This window comes from Triticum urartu, chromosome 2 (genome assembly GCF_003073215.2).
Source record: "Triticum urartu cultivar G1812 chromosome 2, Tu2.1, whole genome shotgun sequence".
NCBI lineage: Eukaryota > Viridiplantae > Streptophyta > Magnoliopsida > Poales > Poaceae > Triticum > Triticum urartu.
The window spans coordinates 410,617,072-410,633,473 of NC_053023.1; positions in this window are offsets into that span (position 1 = coordinate 410,617,072).

Below are 16,402 nucleotides of genomic sequence, written 5' to 3' on the forward strand. Positions count from 1 at the left end.
TTCGTCTCGGACGCTGTGTTTGAAAGCTGCTAAGGGTTCGGCGTCCGGACAGTCGACGATTTGGTTCTTCTTGGTGAGAAACATGTTCCAAAGCTTTCGGGCGGACTCTCCGGACTGTTGAATTATATGACTTAAATCGTCCATCCGGAGGTCGGACGTAGGTCCCTTGAAAATTAGCCCGAAAAGCATGCTCGAGCTCCTCCCAACTTCCAATTGAGTTTTCAGGGAGGCTTTTCAGCCAGTGCCGAGCTGGTCCTTTAAGTTTGAGGGGCAATTATTTAATGGCATGGAGATCGTCTCCGCGAGCCATATGGATATGGAGGATAAATTCCTCAATCGAGACCCCAGGGTCTGTGGTCCCGTCGTACGCTTCTATGTTCACTGGTTTGAATCCTTCTGAGAATTCGTGGTCCAGCACCTCATCGGTGAAACATAGGGGGTGTGCGGCACCCCTGTACTTGGATGTACCAAGGCGTTCGGACAGTTGTGGTATTTGATTTTGATTTTGTGCCGGAGCACGCTTCCTAGATCCATAGATGGATCTGGTCATACCGGATTTTTGGCGCAAGTCCTCACATACATCGTGTGTTGACTTATGTGCGTATTTATTATCCGCTCTATCACAGTCACAAGGTGGTGGATCCGGCCGGTTGGCCGTTTAATTTTTTGGCTGTGTGGGATCTAAGGCCTCGTCGTCGAATTTAGGTAACAGCTTGTGCTTTGGATAGCTCTTTGTGTGGTAACTTCCACCATACTTTGCTTCGTTGTCGAGCACTTTGTTCCACCTACTGTTGAGTGTATTTTGTGCGGCCCTAAGCCTTTGCTTCTGCTTCTTCAGACTCCTCGATGTGGCAATAAGCCTTCTGCGGAGGTTCTCTTGCTCCAAGTGCGTTTCCGGGATGATGTGTGCATCTTCGTCCGAACCGTTTTCCTCCCCAGAGGGGGTTTGATGAGGTTTATACTCGGTGTCGCCGTGTTCGGACGTCGGATCCGCACTATGTTCGCCGCTTGCAGCCTCATCGTGCTCTGCCTCCAGGGTAATGTGATCGTCGTTTCCTCTGGAGTCGACTGGAGTGTTATTTTCTCTTGCGCTGTTATCGCTGTTTTTGCTATGGCGGGACTTAGAGCGGTGCCGCTGACATCGGCGCTTGGGTTGCTTCTTGGAGGGGCCATCCTCCGCTGTCTCTTCGCCATTGCCTTCTTTGGGTGTATCCACCATGTATATGTCATGTGATGAAGTGGCTGTCCGGCGCCCTGTGGGCGCTGGTTCCTTTTCGTCTCCTGCATCTTCGTCCATGCCGTCGATGTCTTCGGAGTCGAAGTTGAGCATGTCGGTTAAGTCATCGACAGTGGCTACTAAGTGGGTGGTGGGCGGGCAGCGAATTTCTTCGTTGTCCGTGTCCCATTCTAGCCGGACATAGTTCGGCTAGGGTTCTCCTGACAAGAGAGAGACTTTAATGAATTTAGCACATCGCCGAGAGGCGAGTGCTGAAAGATATCCGCGGAGGTGAACTCCATGATCGGCGCCCAGTCAGATTCGATGGGCACAGATGCGGGCGGCTCGAAGTCCGTGGCTGGGGACGAATCCAGTGGTTTGGCGACACGGTTCTCGTAGGGGGTGAAGTCAGTATCCGGCTCCATCGCCACTGAGAGTGCGGCCTCCATGGCGGGGTATATCCCTCCATCCTTGGATGGTGCAATTTGCTCCGGATTGAAGGCTGGAGTAGTTGCAGATGCGATCACCCGAACACTGTCCGACGGCAGAGTTACGTCGTGCTCGTTGTGACTGTGCGGCGCACCTGACACGGGCTCGAATCCGTCGAAGATCAAGTCTCCGCGGATGTTGGCGGTGTAGTTTAAGTTTCCGAATCTGACCTGATGGCCAGGGGCGTAGCTCTCGATCTGCTCCAGATGGCCAAGCGAATTGGCCCGTTGTGCAAAGCTGTCGAATACAAAGATCTGTCCGGGGAGGTAAAACTCACCCTGGACCGCATCGCTACCGATGATCGAAGGAGCCATCAAGCCTTATGGTGACGACACAGTGGAACTCTTAATGAAGAACCAATGTCAGTGTCAAAACCGGCGGATCTCGGGTGGGGGGTCCCGAACTGTGCGTCTAAGGTGGATGGTAACAGGAGGCAGGGGACACGATGTTTACCCAGGTTCGGGCCCTCTTGAAGGAGGTAATACCCTACGTCCTGCTTGATTGTTCTTGATGATATGAGTATTACAAGAGTTGATCTACCACGAGATCGTAGAGGCTAAACCCTAGAAGCTAGCCTATGCTATGATTGTCTATTGTCCTACGGACTAAACCCTCCGGTTTATATAGACACCGGAGGGGGCAAGGGTTACACAGAGTCGGTTACAAGGGAGGAGATCTACACATCCGTATTGCCTAGCTTGCCTTCCACGCTAAGGAAAGTCCCATCCGGACACGGGACGAAGTCTTCAATCTTGTATTTTCATAGCCCAATAGTCCGGCTGTCCGGAGACCCCCTAATCCAAGACTCCCTCATCCACCATCTCCATGCTAGCCAATTTGTTGCAACTCCCTCCATCTATGATGACGCGAATAAAATGTTCCTTCACAACTCCCTTCATATGGAACAAATTATGCCTCTGATTTTGCTCAGCTTGTGTAACCTGCACACTCAAAACACGTTGAGCAAGTAAACATTCATACCTGTCAGCATCCTCAGCAGCCATGTATTGCGTCTCATGATCAGAATCCTCTCCACCGTGTTCTTCATGTGTAATAAGAGCCAAAGTCTCCTCATCATAGTCACTACGGACTCATACCCACCATCCTCAGTAGCAATCATCACACGTTGAGATTTGCATTCTCTCGCAAAATGTCCACTTCCCTTACAACGACGACAAATAATATCACTTGTGTGCCCTATTGATGCCATGGAAGAAGAAGAGCTCTGCGCAGGCCCGACAGGTGTGCTCTTGGCAGATAGTGGTGGTTGTGCCTGCTTTCTTGTATCATGGCTGGAGGCGGCACCTGATGGAGATGCTGGTGCAGTGGAAGTAGAGGATGCACGTGGTGTCCATGATGAAGATCGACCTGCAGAAAAGTTAGTTCACGCCAATGCCTGTCGATCATGCACTTCACGTTCAGCTTTACAAGCAAGATGGAATAAACGAGTGATATTAGTATACTCATTATACTCTAGAATGGTCTGAATATCTCTATTTAATCCACCTATAAAACATGCAAGCGTAGCTTCATTCTCCTCAACAATACCACATCTAATCATGCCAGTTTGTAATTCCTGATAATATTCTTCTACATAATTTTTTCCTTGTCTTAAACACTGCAATTTTTGAAGTAATTCACGTTGATAATATGGTGGAACCCAGTGAGTACGCATAGCAGTTTTCAAAGCAGCCCAAGTAGCTGGAATAGGATATAATTTACAATGTTCAGACCACCAAACACATGCAAAACTAGTGAAAGCACAAACAGCAGCAGGAACACGTCTCTCCTCGGGATATTGTAAACATGTAAAATGTTGTTCAGTTTCTAACTCCCAAGTAAGATATATATCAGGAACATACCTACCCTCAAATGGTGGAATATTCAACTTCAGTTTAGGAAAAAGGTCATGATTTCGTAACTCAGGTGGTGGTGCAGCCCTACCATTGCGATGATATACCTAAGGACGACCTGGTGGTGGTGGTGGTGCTGTTGGTTGCACGTAGTTCTAATTTTGATCAACCTCATCCTCGTAATGGTCCTCCACCTCTGCAGTAGCAGAAGGAGCGACAGAAGCATCAACAACGGCACCAGAATTTTGCCCAGGGTCAATGGGGACGTGTTGTGCTCGTCCCACTTGATTTGGAAGGCGACGTTGTTGTTGTTTTTGTTGTTGTTGTTGTTGTTGTTGTTGTTGTTGTCGTTGTTGTCGTTGTTGTTGTTGTTGTTGTTGTTGTTGTTGTTGTTGTTGTTGTTGTTGTTGTTGTTGTTGTCGTCGTTGTTGTCGTCGTTGTTGTTGTCGTTGTTGTTGTCGTTGTTGTTATCGTTGTTGTTGTTGTTGTTGTCGTCGTCGTCGTCGTCGTCGTCGTCGTTGTTGTTGTTGTTGTTGTTGTTGTTGTTGTTGTTGTCGTCGTCGTCGTTGTTGTTGTTGTTAGGTGCAGTCGGTGGTGGTGGTGGAAGACGCGCGAGCAATTCATTAAACTTGTTATCGAGCTTTGTTTCGAACATCTTCTCCATGCCATCTATCTTCTCCATGGCCTCTTCAAATCTGTTTAGCACATCTTGCACCTGTCCACTCATCATTTGCTGAAATTTATCACGCAACTCCTTATTCGTCATGTTCTCCCAGTCAGTCTTGTCGGCTTGTGATCCTACCATGGTTAGCAGCAATAGAAACACACAAGAATATGATCCTACAGACTACTAACAAGAGGTTGTGGTGGGTGTAACAAATCCGTCAAGCAAATCTCAAATTCTTACCAGTTCTTACCCAACACCAGGCAGTGATCGGCAACCGTCGTAGTCAAAACTCTCAAAGCTTGGATAGAGCGATTACCAGGGAAAGTCAAACACACGACGTAGATGTATGTGGAGCTGGGAAGGCTTATAATATGGTAGCAAAAAGGGTCAGCAATAATCAATTCAGAGATGCAAAGTTGAATAAACGCTCAACGATGGTACCGTGTTGGTCCTAGGCTAGACCGTGCTAGAGACGTGAGCCTAGACCACTAACAAAATCACGGCGCTGCACGTAAACAAGGGAAAAGCACACTCTAGAACTTTTTTTCGCTCTGTTTTTTGGCACTCCTTTTTTTGCGCTCCTCTTTTTTATTTTTTTTGCAAAAAATCACTGTAATGGCGAGTGTCGCAAAACTCTTCCCTCGTCAAATTGACACGATGGGCATGATTTTTTTTACTTTTTTTTTTTCAGAAATCAAGGCAGCGACGACGAAAAAGTGCGACAAAAAATCACTATGATGGCACGTGGCTCAAAAGACTCAGAAAAGCCTAAAAATAGGATAGGGAAAAAATATTTTTGCCCGTGAAAATTTTGGCCTAAAAACTGCCCGGGGGTCTCCAGACTTTTTTCCTTTTTCCTGAAACTTACTTAGGCAAGGAAACACGAATCGGAAATTAGATGGATCTCAAAAACAAACCTAATATGAAAGGAACTCGGATTGGTGGTGGATATATGGTGGTAGGATATGGCAGCGGTGGTGGTATATGGATATAGATTGGTGGTGGTATATGGAGACGAATCGGTGGCGTATAAGCGGTGGTGGTAGATGGCAGGGGCGATGATGATGGTGCGGCGGCGGCGTGACAACTTATGACTAGAACTCGAAACTCTAAAAGACTAGACTCTAAGACCAGCAACTAGACACGACGATGCAACCATAAATTCAACAAAGCAAAATACTGAAAAGACTATGCAAAGGCTCAGACTGGTTCGAATATGATAAAGTAACCCTAATTTTTTTGGCTTTTTCGTGGACTGTAGGTATGAAGAACAGACTCGATCTAAACTACGAAAAACTGTAAAATCTCACCGAGCAACCTAGAAATCTGGTACCACTTGATAGAGGCGAAGGTGTCCCGATGTTTCAATGAGATATATATCGCTTTCGGTGGGAGTCAACTTTGATGATCCGACTACGAACGTGCAAAGACGTCGCGCCTTAGCAATCGCTAAACCAACTTCCGAGGGTTATTGACCACGCCGGAGCATGATCAACCTGACCACGAGGGTCTATTTCCTGCGAGCAAACAAAGAACAAGCAAGAAACTGAGATTGCAATCTGGATATTGCGAATAAAAGAGGAAAGCTTTATTAATGAAGGTGGGGTTCTGTGACGTCTTGGTCTGGTCGTTGGACACAAACGAAGTACGCGAAGCTGCATCTATGGCGAACTATTAATCTAAACAAAACCCAAAGTCTAAACGACGCCCTAAGGGTTGTATATATGGAGGAAGAGGGGGGGGGATTTGTGGCCCTTGGAGGAGGGGTCCGAAACTAACCCTAACACTTGTTTCCCCACACATACGGACTCTGAAAACAACCTATACTTAAGCATTTCGAAAATACATGGGCCTGGCCCAATAATAAGGTGACACTGCACCTAGAATAGCATCTGGACGAAATTTATGAAGTGGCATCTTGTATATTTCGTCCAAGGCTTCATGCACTCCTTATGGTGGCTTCAAAGTCCTTAAATCATCACTTGTAACTCCGTTCTTGATCCCCTTGTGCATGCTATCATCTCCATGCTTGGTCTTGCTCCAGTGTTCATCCCTCTTATCCATGGTAGGCCCTTCATTTGTAGGCAAAACAAATGTATCCAATTTAGGCAGCATCATATTCTCATGAACATTAGAATCATTACCAAGAAACGAAAGTACCTGGTAATTCAATTGGCCTGCGCGAGCTCTAGTAATTGGTCCAATATGTATAGCAGCAGGGGATGTGGGTGTATCAATGGTATTGATGTCCTCATCAATCTGTGTGCCTTGTATTTACTATTTCTTCCCCCTCTTCTTCTTTGGTAGACCCCAAGACCGCTGCTGATGTCCCTGTGATCGACTACGTAGACAAGGACCCTTCTTCCCTTTCAGCAGAGCTTCCAGGCAAGCCCCCCCTTTGATCATCCTGATATTGCCCATTCCATTCTCTCATGCTTGCAGTAGATTTTGGTACAATAATTGATTACTCCTATTCTGATGCATAGCCTGATTTTGTACATGCTATGTTACCTACTTGCTTATCCTAAACTGCTTAGCATAGGTTGGATAGTGATCCATCAGTGACCCCCACCTTGTCGTTGTTGCCCCTGCTTCATCATCGACGACTCGATCAACGTGATCAATGACCAAAGCCCGACCCCTCACATCACATCATGCCCCCTTTGTTGCTCGAATTTGCAGAGCTACTATCGAGTGCCGAGGGTGATACCTCGTAACGCACTCCTGATGATGACTCTGTCGTGTAGCTATTCGGTCGTGGTCATCGAGGGTTATTCATCCTTTACCACTCCCGATACGACTCTGTCGTGCAACACCTCAAGTGTGAACCTCGAGGGTGGTTCCTCTTGCATTCACCTTGATGATTACATCGAGTGGAATCCACCGAGGGTGATTCCTCGGGTTTTCCTCCTTGATGTTTTGGACACACGGTTACCTTGGCTTTACTTGAGACCTTTGCAAAACGCGGGCGGGCCCGAAGAGCACCCGCAAGATAATTACTGTTGGGGAACGTAGTAATTTTAAAAAATTTCCTACGCACACGCAGGATCATGGTGATGCATAGCAACGAGAGTGGAGAGTGTCTTCCACGTACCCTCGTAGACCGTTAAGCGGAAGCGTTATGACAACGCAGTTGATGTAGTCATACGTCTTCACGATCGACCGATCCTCAATACCGAACGTACGGCACCTCCGCGTTCAGCACACGTTCAGCTCGGTGACGTCCCGTGAACTCATGATCCAGTAGAGCTCGGGGAAGAGTTTGGTCAGCATGACGGTGTGGTGACGATGTTGATGAAGCTACCACAGCAGGGCTTCGCCTAAACACCGCTACAGTATGACCGAGGTGGATTATGGTGGAGGGGGGCACCGCACACGGCTGGGAGAGATCTTTGTGATGAACTTGTGTGTCTAGAGGTGCCCCCTGCCCCTGTATATAAAGGAGCAAGGGGGAGGCTGGCCGACCCTTGTTGGTGTGCCGGGAGGAGGAATCCTCCTCCTAGTAGGTGTAGGATTCCTCCCTTTCCTACTCCTACCAGGAGGGGGAAAGGAAAGGGAAGAAAGAGAAGGAAAGGGGGGGCGCCGCCCCCCTCTCCTAGTCCAATTCGGACCAGAGGGACGGGGCGCGCTGCTTTCCCTAGGACGGCCCCTCTCTCTTTCCCTTATGGCCCAACAAGGCCCATTAGCCCCCGGGGGGTTCCGGTAACCCCTCCGGTACTCCGGTAAAATCCCGATTTTACCAGGAACTCTTCCGATGTCCAAATGTAGGCTTCCAATATATCAATCTTTATGTCTTGACCATTTTGAGACTCCTCGTCATGTCCGTGATCATATCTGGGACTCTGAACTACCTTTGGTACATCAAAACATATAAACTCATAAAACCGACCGTCACAGAACTTTAAGCGTGCGGACCCTACGGGTTCGAGAACTATGTAGACATGACCAAGACATGTCTCCGGTCAATAACCAATAGCGGAAACTGGATGCTCATATTGGTTCCTACATATTCTATGAAGATCTTTATCAGTCAAACCTCATAACACTATATGTTCTTCTCTTTGTCATCGGTATGTTACTTGCCCGAGATTCGATCGTCGGTATCCCAATACCTAGTTCAATCTCGTTACCGGCAAGTCTCTTTACTCATTCTGTAATGCACTATCCCACAACTAACTCATTAGTTGTATTGCTTGCAAGGCTTATAGTGATGTCTATTATCGAGAGGGCCCAGAGATACCTCTTCGACAATCAGAGTGACAAATCCTAATCTTGATCTATGCCAACTCAACAAGTACCATCGGAGACACTTGTAGAGCACCTTTATAATCACCCAGTTACGTTGTGATGTTTGGTAGCACACAAAGTGTTCCTCTGGTATTCGGGAGTTGCATAATCTCATAGTCATAAGAACATGTATAAGTCATGAAGAAAGCAATAGCAGTAAACAAAAACGATCAAGTGCTAAGCTAACAGAATGGGTCAAGTCAATCACATCATTCTCCTAATGATGTGATCCCATTTGATCAAATAACAACTCATGTCTATGGTTAGGAAACTTAACCATCTTTTATCAATGAGCTAGTCAAGTAGAGGCACACTAGTGACACTATGTTTGTCTATGTATTCACACATGTATTATGTTTCCGGTTAATACAATTCTAGCATGAATAATAAACACTTATCATGAAATAAGGAAATAAATAATAACTTTATTATTGCCTCTAGGGCATATTTCCTTCAATTACATGGCACGACTGGGTATTCTGGGCCCTTGCCGTAAATCCACGAGACGGGGCAATGGGGTCACATCGATCGTGAGTCTCTGCTCGTCTCCGCAAGCTAATAATACACTATGGTTTGGGTATTTTTTCTGAGTAGGCCTTTGGCCTTTACATACTAACCACCACGCGAGAATAGTTATGGGCCTCGACGACGTAGTATCAGCCGAAGCTTTGTCAGACATCCAGTTCAGCATTGCGGCATGGTTGGGCCGACACCATCATGTAGTGGTGGAGCCTGGACCCGCCCTACGCGCAATGACCCGGAGTGCAACGGGCAATGGGCCTAGACCTCAGAGTGCTTAGGATGTAGACCGGCGGGGATCTCTCTGCTGAGCCTAGGTAGGGCTACGACATGTTAATCTTCTGAGGCTGGGCATTAACCCAGGAAAGTGTGTCCGGCCAGAGTAATCAAGCATGTAAAACGTGGTGCACCCCTGCAGGGAAGATTATCTATTAATAGCCGTGTCCACGATAACGGACGTTCAGACTTATATCCTGATCTTTTACATCTAGAAATGGATACTTGAGATATGTGGAGTCGAGGAAGGATCTCTAGGCATTAATTCTACAACATGCTTGTTAATTATAAACTGCCAATCTTTACTCTTCTACATGCTGCAAGATGCTTGGAGCTGCTTGAAGATGTTAGTCTTCGATAGGCTAGGCCATTCCCTCTATTCTGGCATTCTGCACTTCAGTCCACAGATACAACCCTTCCATTTGATACCAATGCATACTTAGTATAGGTCTTATGCTTGCGAGTACTTTGGATGAGTACTCACAGTTGCTTTGCTCCCCCTTTTCCCCCTTCTTCCTTCTTTCTGGTTGTTGCAACTAGATGGTGGATCCCTTGTGCCAGATGCCACCGCCGACGGATACTACAAGATGGAGATCGCCAACGACCATGAGTAGTTAGGAGGTCCCAAGCAGGAAGCCTTGCCTCTCCGATTGTTGTTGCTTTTGTGTTTGCCTTCTTAAGGCATCCTTGTTTTACTTATGTCTGTACTCAGATATTGTTGCTTCCGCTGACTCGTTTGTATTCGAGCCCTCGAGGCCCCTGGCTTGTAATATTAAGCTTGTATTATTTTAATTTGTGTCTAGAGTTGTGTTGTAATATCTTCCCGTGAGTCCTTGATCTTGATCGTACACACTTGCATGTATGATTAGTGTACAGTCAAATCGGGGGCGTCACAATCATATAATGTTAGCTCACGTTTTTTGGCTTTTTTAGTGAAGTGTAGGATCGGAAGTATGTCTAGAGGGGGGGGATTAGACTACTTGACCAAATAAAAATCTAGCCTTTTCCCAATTTTAATTCTTGGCAGATTTTAGCAACTTAGCACAAGTCAAGAAAACAACCTACACATGCAATTGTAAGAGTATAGCAGCGGAATGTAAAACAATTGCATATGAAGGTAAAGGGAGGAGTTTGGAGGGAGCAAATGCAATGTAGACACGGAGATTTTTGGCGTGGTTCCGATAGGTGGTGCTATCGCACATCCACGTTGATGGAGACTTCAACCCACGAAGGGTAACGGTTGCGCGAGTCCACGGAGGGCTCCACCCACGAAGGGTCCATGAAGAAGCAACCTTGTCTATCCCACCATGGCGATCACCCACGAAGGACTTGCCTCACTATGGTAGATTTTCACGAAGTAGGCGATATCCTTGCCCGTACAAACTCCTTGGTTCAACTCCACAATCTTGACGGAGGCTCCTAAGTGACACCTAACCAATCTAGGAGACACCACTCTCCAAGAGGTAACAAATGATGTGTTGATGATGAACTCCTTGCTCTTGTGCTTCAAATGATAGTCTCCCCAACACTCAACTCTCTCTCACTGGATATGATTTTTTGGAAAGATGATTTGAGTGGAAAGCAACTTGGGGAAGGCTAGAGATCAAGATTTATGTGGTTGGAATGAAGTATCTTGACCTCAACACAAGTGTAGGTGGTTCTCTCTCAGAAAATGTATGTTGGAAGTGTAGGCATGTTCCGATGGCTCTCTCCACGAATGAAGAGTGGGTGGAGGGGTATATATAGCCTCCACACAAAATCTAACCGTTACACACAAATCACCAAACTCGGTGGGACCGAATCATACAACTCGGTCAGACCGATTTAGTTCATAATGTGACTGTTAGGGTTTTCGGCGGGACCGGCATGTCAACTCGGTGGGACCGATATCATTAGGGTTAGGGCATAACGTAATCTCGGTGAGACCGATTACACAAACTCGGTGAGGCCGATTTTGCTAATAGACTAACCAAAGAGTTGGTCAGGCAATCTCGGTGGGACCGATTCGCTCTCTCGGTAGGACCAAAACGTTACAAAAGGGAAACAAAGAGTTTGCATTGCAATCTCGGTTGGACCGATCGCTCGTCTCGGTTGGACCGAAATGTTACAAAGGGAAACAGAGAGATTACAATCCCATCTCGGTGAGACCGAGATCCCTATCGGTGGGACCGAAAAGACTAGGGTTTGTGGCAGTGGCTATGTCAAGTGAACTCGGTGGCGCCGGATAGATCAAATCGATGGGGCCGAGTTTGACTTTTGGTTTGGGATATATTTGGATATGAGAAAGTGGTTGAGGGCTTTGGAGCATATCACTAAGCACTTGGAGCAAGAACCTCATTAAGCAACACCTGACCCCTCTTAATATTATTGGCTTTTCCTATGGACTCAGTGTGATCTTGGATCACTATAAATGAAATGTAGAGTCTTGTGCTTTGAGCTTGAGACAATCCTTTTGTCCTTAGAATTTTGAGGGGTCCACTTTGTAATCCATGCCATGCCAATCATTGAGCTTTTCCTGACATATTTATCTTCAAGTAGCATTAGCTCAATGAGCTATATGTTGTTAGGAATTACCAAAACCACCCAGGGATAGTTGCAGTTTCAATCTCCCCCTTTTTGGTAATTGATGACAACATATAGATCAAAGCTTCGACAAATGATTATAAGATTGAAAAACATCGTCGCTTTGAGAAGTATGTGATAAGAAAGAGCTGCCCCTAAATTTGTGCATTATTTAAAATTTGCTTTTGAATGCAAATGCACAATCGATTAGGATCATGGGTTACTCTTCCATGTCACATACATCTTGGCGGAGCGCTCAAAATGATAGAAACTAAAAGCATGCACTCATCACCGAGCAAGTGAATGATCATATATGGAATATAAAGGATAGCATCATTCAACCAAACATTAAGGTAGCATACAATCATCCACATGATTATATAAGTATGTCACAAGGACATAAAGTATCTCACACAAGCACACAATAAAGTAGTTCAACCAAAATAGCAAGAGAGATAAAAAGCAAGACACTCTCTCTCGAAGCCTATGATCTATACATATTTCTCCCCCTTTGGCAACAAGTTACCAAAAAGTTCGAAAATGCATAGTGCTATACGTATCTCAGGCTTGGTCTTCGGGAGGTGGTGTAGATAGAACTCCAAGGACGAAGGCTTCCGACGATGTAGTTGGAGCTGATGGAGTGGGTGCTGGAGATGGCACTGGAGCTATAGCTGCTGGTGCTGACACTGAAGCTCTAGCATCTGAGACTGGTACTACAGCAGACCTCGGACCTCGTGGCACACGCTTAAAAGCACCAGTGGCTGCTTTTCCTCTCCTCTCCTCTACTTCCTCCTGAAGCTGCTCAACTGCAGTCTGAATCTCAGTCACCTTCAGATCAAGATCATAGAATTTTGTTTCCACAATCCTCTCCAGCCTCTCCTGGTTTTGAGTCAGGGTGGCCAAGCCCTTCTCAATCCTCAGTGTAGCTTGAATCAGATAGCCTAACTGATCTTGCTTGCTCTTCAGGAAGACTCGAGATCCTCTTCAACACTTGGTGTCGGTGTCAAAACCGGAGGATCTCGGGTAGGGGGTCCCGAACTGTGCGTCTAGGCCGGATGGTAACAGGAGGCAGGGAACACGATGTTTTACCCAGGTTCGGGCCCTCTTGATGGAGGTAAAACCCTACGTCCTGCTTGATTAATATTGATGATATGGTTAGTACAAGAGTAGATCTACCACGAGATCAAGGAGGCTAAACCCTAGAAGCTAGCCTATGGTATGATTGTTGTATATGGAGTTGATTGCCTACGGACTACAACCCTCCGGTTTATATAGACACCGGATAGGGTTAGGGTTACATAAAGTCGGTTAAAATGGTAGGAGATCTTGAATATCCGCATCGCCAAGCTTGCCTTCCATGCCAAGGAAAGTCCCATCCGGACAGGGGACGAAGTCTTCAATCTTGTATCTTCATAGTCCAGGAGTCCGGTTGAAGGTATAGTCCGGCTACCCGAACACCCCCTAATCCAGGACTCCCTCAGTAGCCCCTGAACCAGGCTTCAATGACGACGAGTCCGGCGCACAAATTGTCTTTGGCATTGCAAGGCGGTTTCCTCCTCCAAGTCCTTCATAGAAGATTGTAAACACCAAGAGTAGTGTCCGGCTCTGCAAAATAAGTTTCCACATATTGCCATAGAGAGAATAATATTAACACAAATCAAATCTGCTGACGTATTCCGCTGTGCGTCATCACACTACGGCCAAGTCCTTTACTCGAATCATTTTTACTTTTCCACCTCAGCATGTTTTGCGAGGCGGTTTCCTTGGCACGTCTTGTCAAAGCAGAGATCATGTACCCCCCTTACGGGATTTTCATCAATACGGACGTGGGTAACCCAACCGCGCCATTTATCACGGCGCTTGGGAGGCAAGCGAGTTTTACTAGGCTGGTGGGGACGCACAACCGCATCCGCCCATATAAGGGGATAAGGATCCACCTTTTTACCTACGCCTTCTTCCTCCTTTGCCTATCCATCTCCTGCGCGCTTGAGCTCCAGCGCCCAAGCCTGCACTTCCCACCTCAACCTTCTCCAGCAATGTCCGAAGTGGGAGTCAAGTGGATGGTCTCCTCCGTTACGGAGGGCCAAGTCAAGAAGCTAAGGAAGGCCGGATACCTCTCTAAGGACATCGCGCACCGGCTTCCCTAAAAGGGGCAGCTTCTCCCCACCCCAAGGCCCCATGAGAGGGTAGTATTTCTTCCCCACTTCCTCCGCGGACTGGGTTTTCCACTCCACCCATTTGTCCGGGGGCTCATGTTCTACTACGGCCTGGATTTCCACGATCAGGCCCCAAACTTCATCCTCAACATCTCGGCGTTTATCGTCGTGTGCGAGGCTTTCCTCCGCGTCCGCCCTCATTTCGGCCTCTGGCTCAAGACCTTCAACGTCAAGCCCAAGGTGGTGCGCGGCAGCCAGGCGGAGTGCGGAGGCGCCATGGCGGGCAAGATGGCCAACGTCCTATGGTTCGAGGGCTCTTTTGTGGAGACCCTAAAGGGGTGGCAATCCGGGTGGTTTTACATCACCGAGCCACGCGATCCGAACTGGAACGCAGCCCCCGAGTTCCGATCCGGACCCCCCACGCGGCTTATGTCCTGGAAAGAGACGGACCTGTCATGGGGTGACGAAAAAGAGGTGACCGGATTGCAAACATGCATCCAGTCCCTGGTGAACAAGCCAATCCGGCTTGTTAATGTAATCCAGGTTATGCTCGTCCGCCGGATCCTCCCGTGCCAACAACGGGATTTTAATCTGTGGGAGTTCGACCCGGCGCAGCACCAAACCCTTAGCAGGATCTTCGACACGATGTACGAAGATGCCTGGAAGGTGCTATTCAAGGGCGCCGAGGCTCCCGCATCCGCTTCTGAGGACCGCGGATACAGCTTGCAGCGTCACGCTAGCGAGGTAAGCTATCTTCACCTTTTACAGGATGTTAAGCTTTTTTCATAGTTTGACTCTATGCGGGATCTAAACTCCCTTACCTTTGACAGGCTTGGCGAGCGGTATCCGGACCGATTAACTGTCCGGCTCCGCTGCCCGAAGACCCAGCCCCAGCTCTACTAGTGAAGCTGCTGGTTCCGGCGCCTTATGTGGTGCCGGAGAAGAAGGCCAAGAAGAAGAAGACCACGGGGACTCGAAAGAGTGCCCGTAACGTGGTGGTGCCGGACTCGTGATCCGATGAGTCCGAGACGCCCTCCTCCCGTGAAAACGAGGAGGAGGAAGAAGAAACCTCTCCCCCTCCAGCGGGGGGAGGAAAGAAGAGGAAGGCCGCCCCAACGGGGGAGGCCGAGGGGTCTAGGAAGAGGAAGACCCCTCCGCCGGACTACTCCCCCGACGCCAAAGAGGACGAAGAGGAGTGGCCAGATAGGGCCAAGCGTCCGGCGAAATTGTAAGTTCGGATATCAGAGTAACTCATGATGTTCCTTTGTCGCGCAGCTTTCCCTAATGTCGATCATAATTATGCAGCCCGCCCCGGGCCGAACTCAATGAGTCGTTGAGCGGCTCCCTGGATTCATCGGACGTGAACTCCGTTCCACCCGCTCTCTCCCCCCCGCACCGCGGACGACGCCGAAGTGGCGTCGCGACAAGCTCCGGGGCAGGAGGAGGTGGTCCTGGAGGAGCCGCAAGGCAACCCCCCGGACTCCAGGAGTAAAGGGGACAAGACCCCCCAGGGCTCCAAGTCCGGCTTTGAGCCGGACACCGTGCCGGAATCTTAAACAATTCCGAACCGCGGCAGGCGAACTCCTTCCAAGAGGAGCAAGCCTTCTAAGCCGGCAGCCTCCGTCCAACTGGAGGCGCCGGACAATCTGCTGGAGGTGCTTAAAGGCGCCTCCATCGACGAGGAGCATCGTACTATTATGAGTACGGTGATCCAGAAGGTTCAGTCCGCCAAGAGCAGACTGACTGAAGCTTACGCTAGCCTTCTAACAGGTTTCGAGGTAAGTAAAAATATGTAAAAATATTACCGCATAGACAGTAGCCCCTGATGCTCTGTTTGGCGTTCGAAAAGAAAAGCCGAATAGAGGATCTATTAAATTTCGCAGGAGTCTAACAATAAAGAGTCAATATGCGTATGCAGGCTTCGCTGCTATCCACCGCCGCACTGACGGCGGAGGTGGGTGTCCTGAAACATGACCTCGAGCGGACCGAGCAAGAGCTCGGCCTGGCCAAGCGGCAGCTCAAGGAAAAAGAAGGTAAGAAATACCTTACAGAAAAAGTGCCTATAGAAAGGCTTGATTGCAAAAAAGAGTAACAGGATTGTACTGCTTATTGTAGGGGCCACGACTGAGGTTGCGACCCTTAAGCAGGCGCTGTCTGAGGCCGAAAAGAAAATGGCCGCGGAGCGCACCGAGCGAGACAGACTTGGGGCTCAGGTCGGCGAGGTGCAGCAAGAGCTTCAGGCTCTCATGAAAAAAACACGAGAGTTTGGAGCTTGAGTCAAAGGCGCAAGCATCCGAGCTCGCGACGGCCCTTGAGACTGCCAAGTCTGCCAAGGTCGAAGCCCAAAAGGCCCTCCAAGAGTTGGAGGAGATGAGGA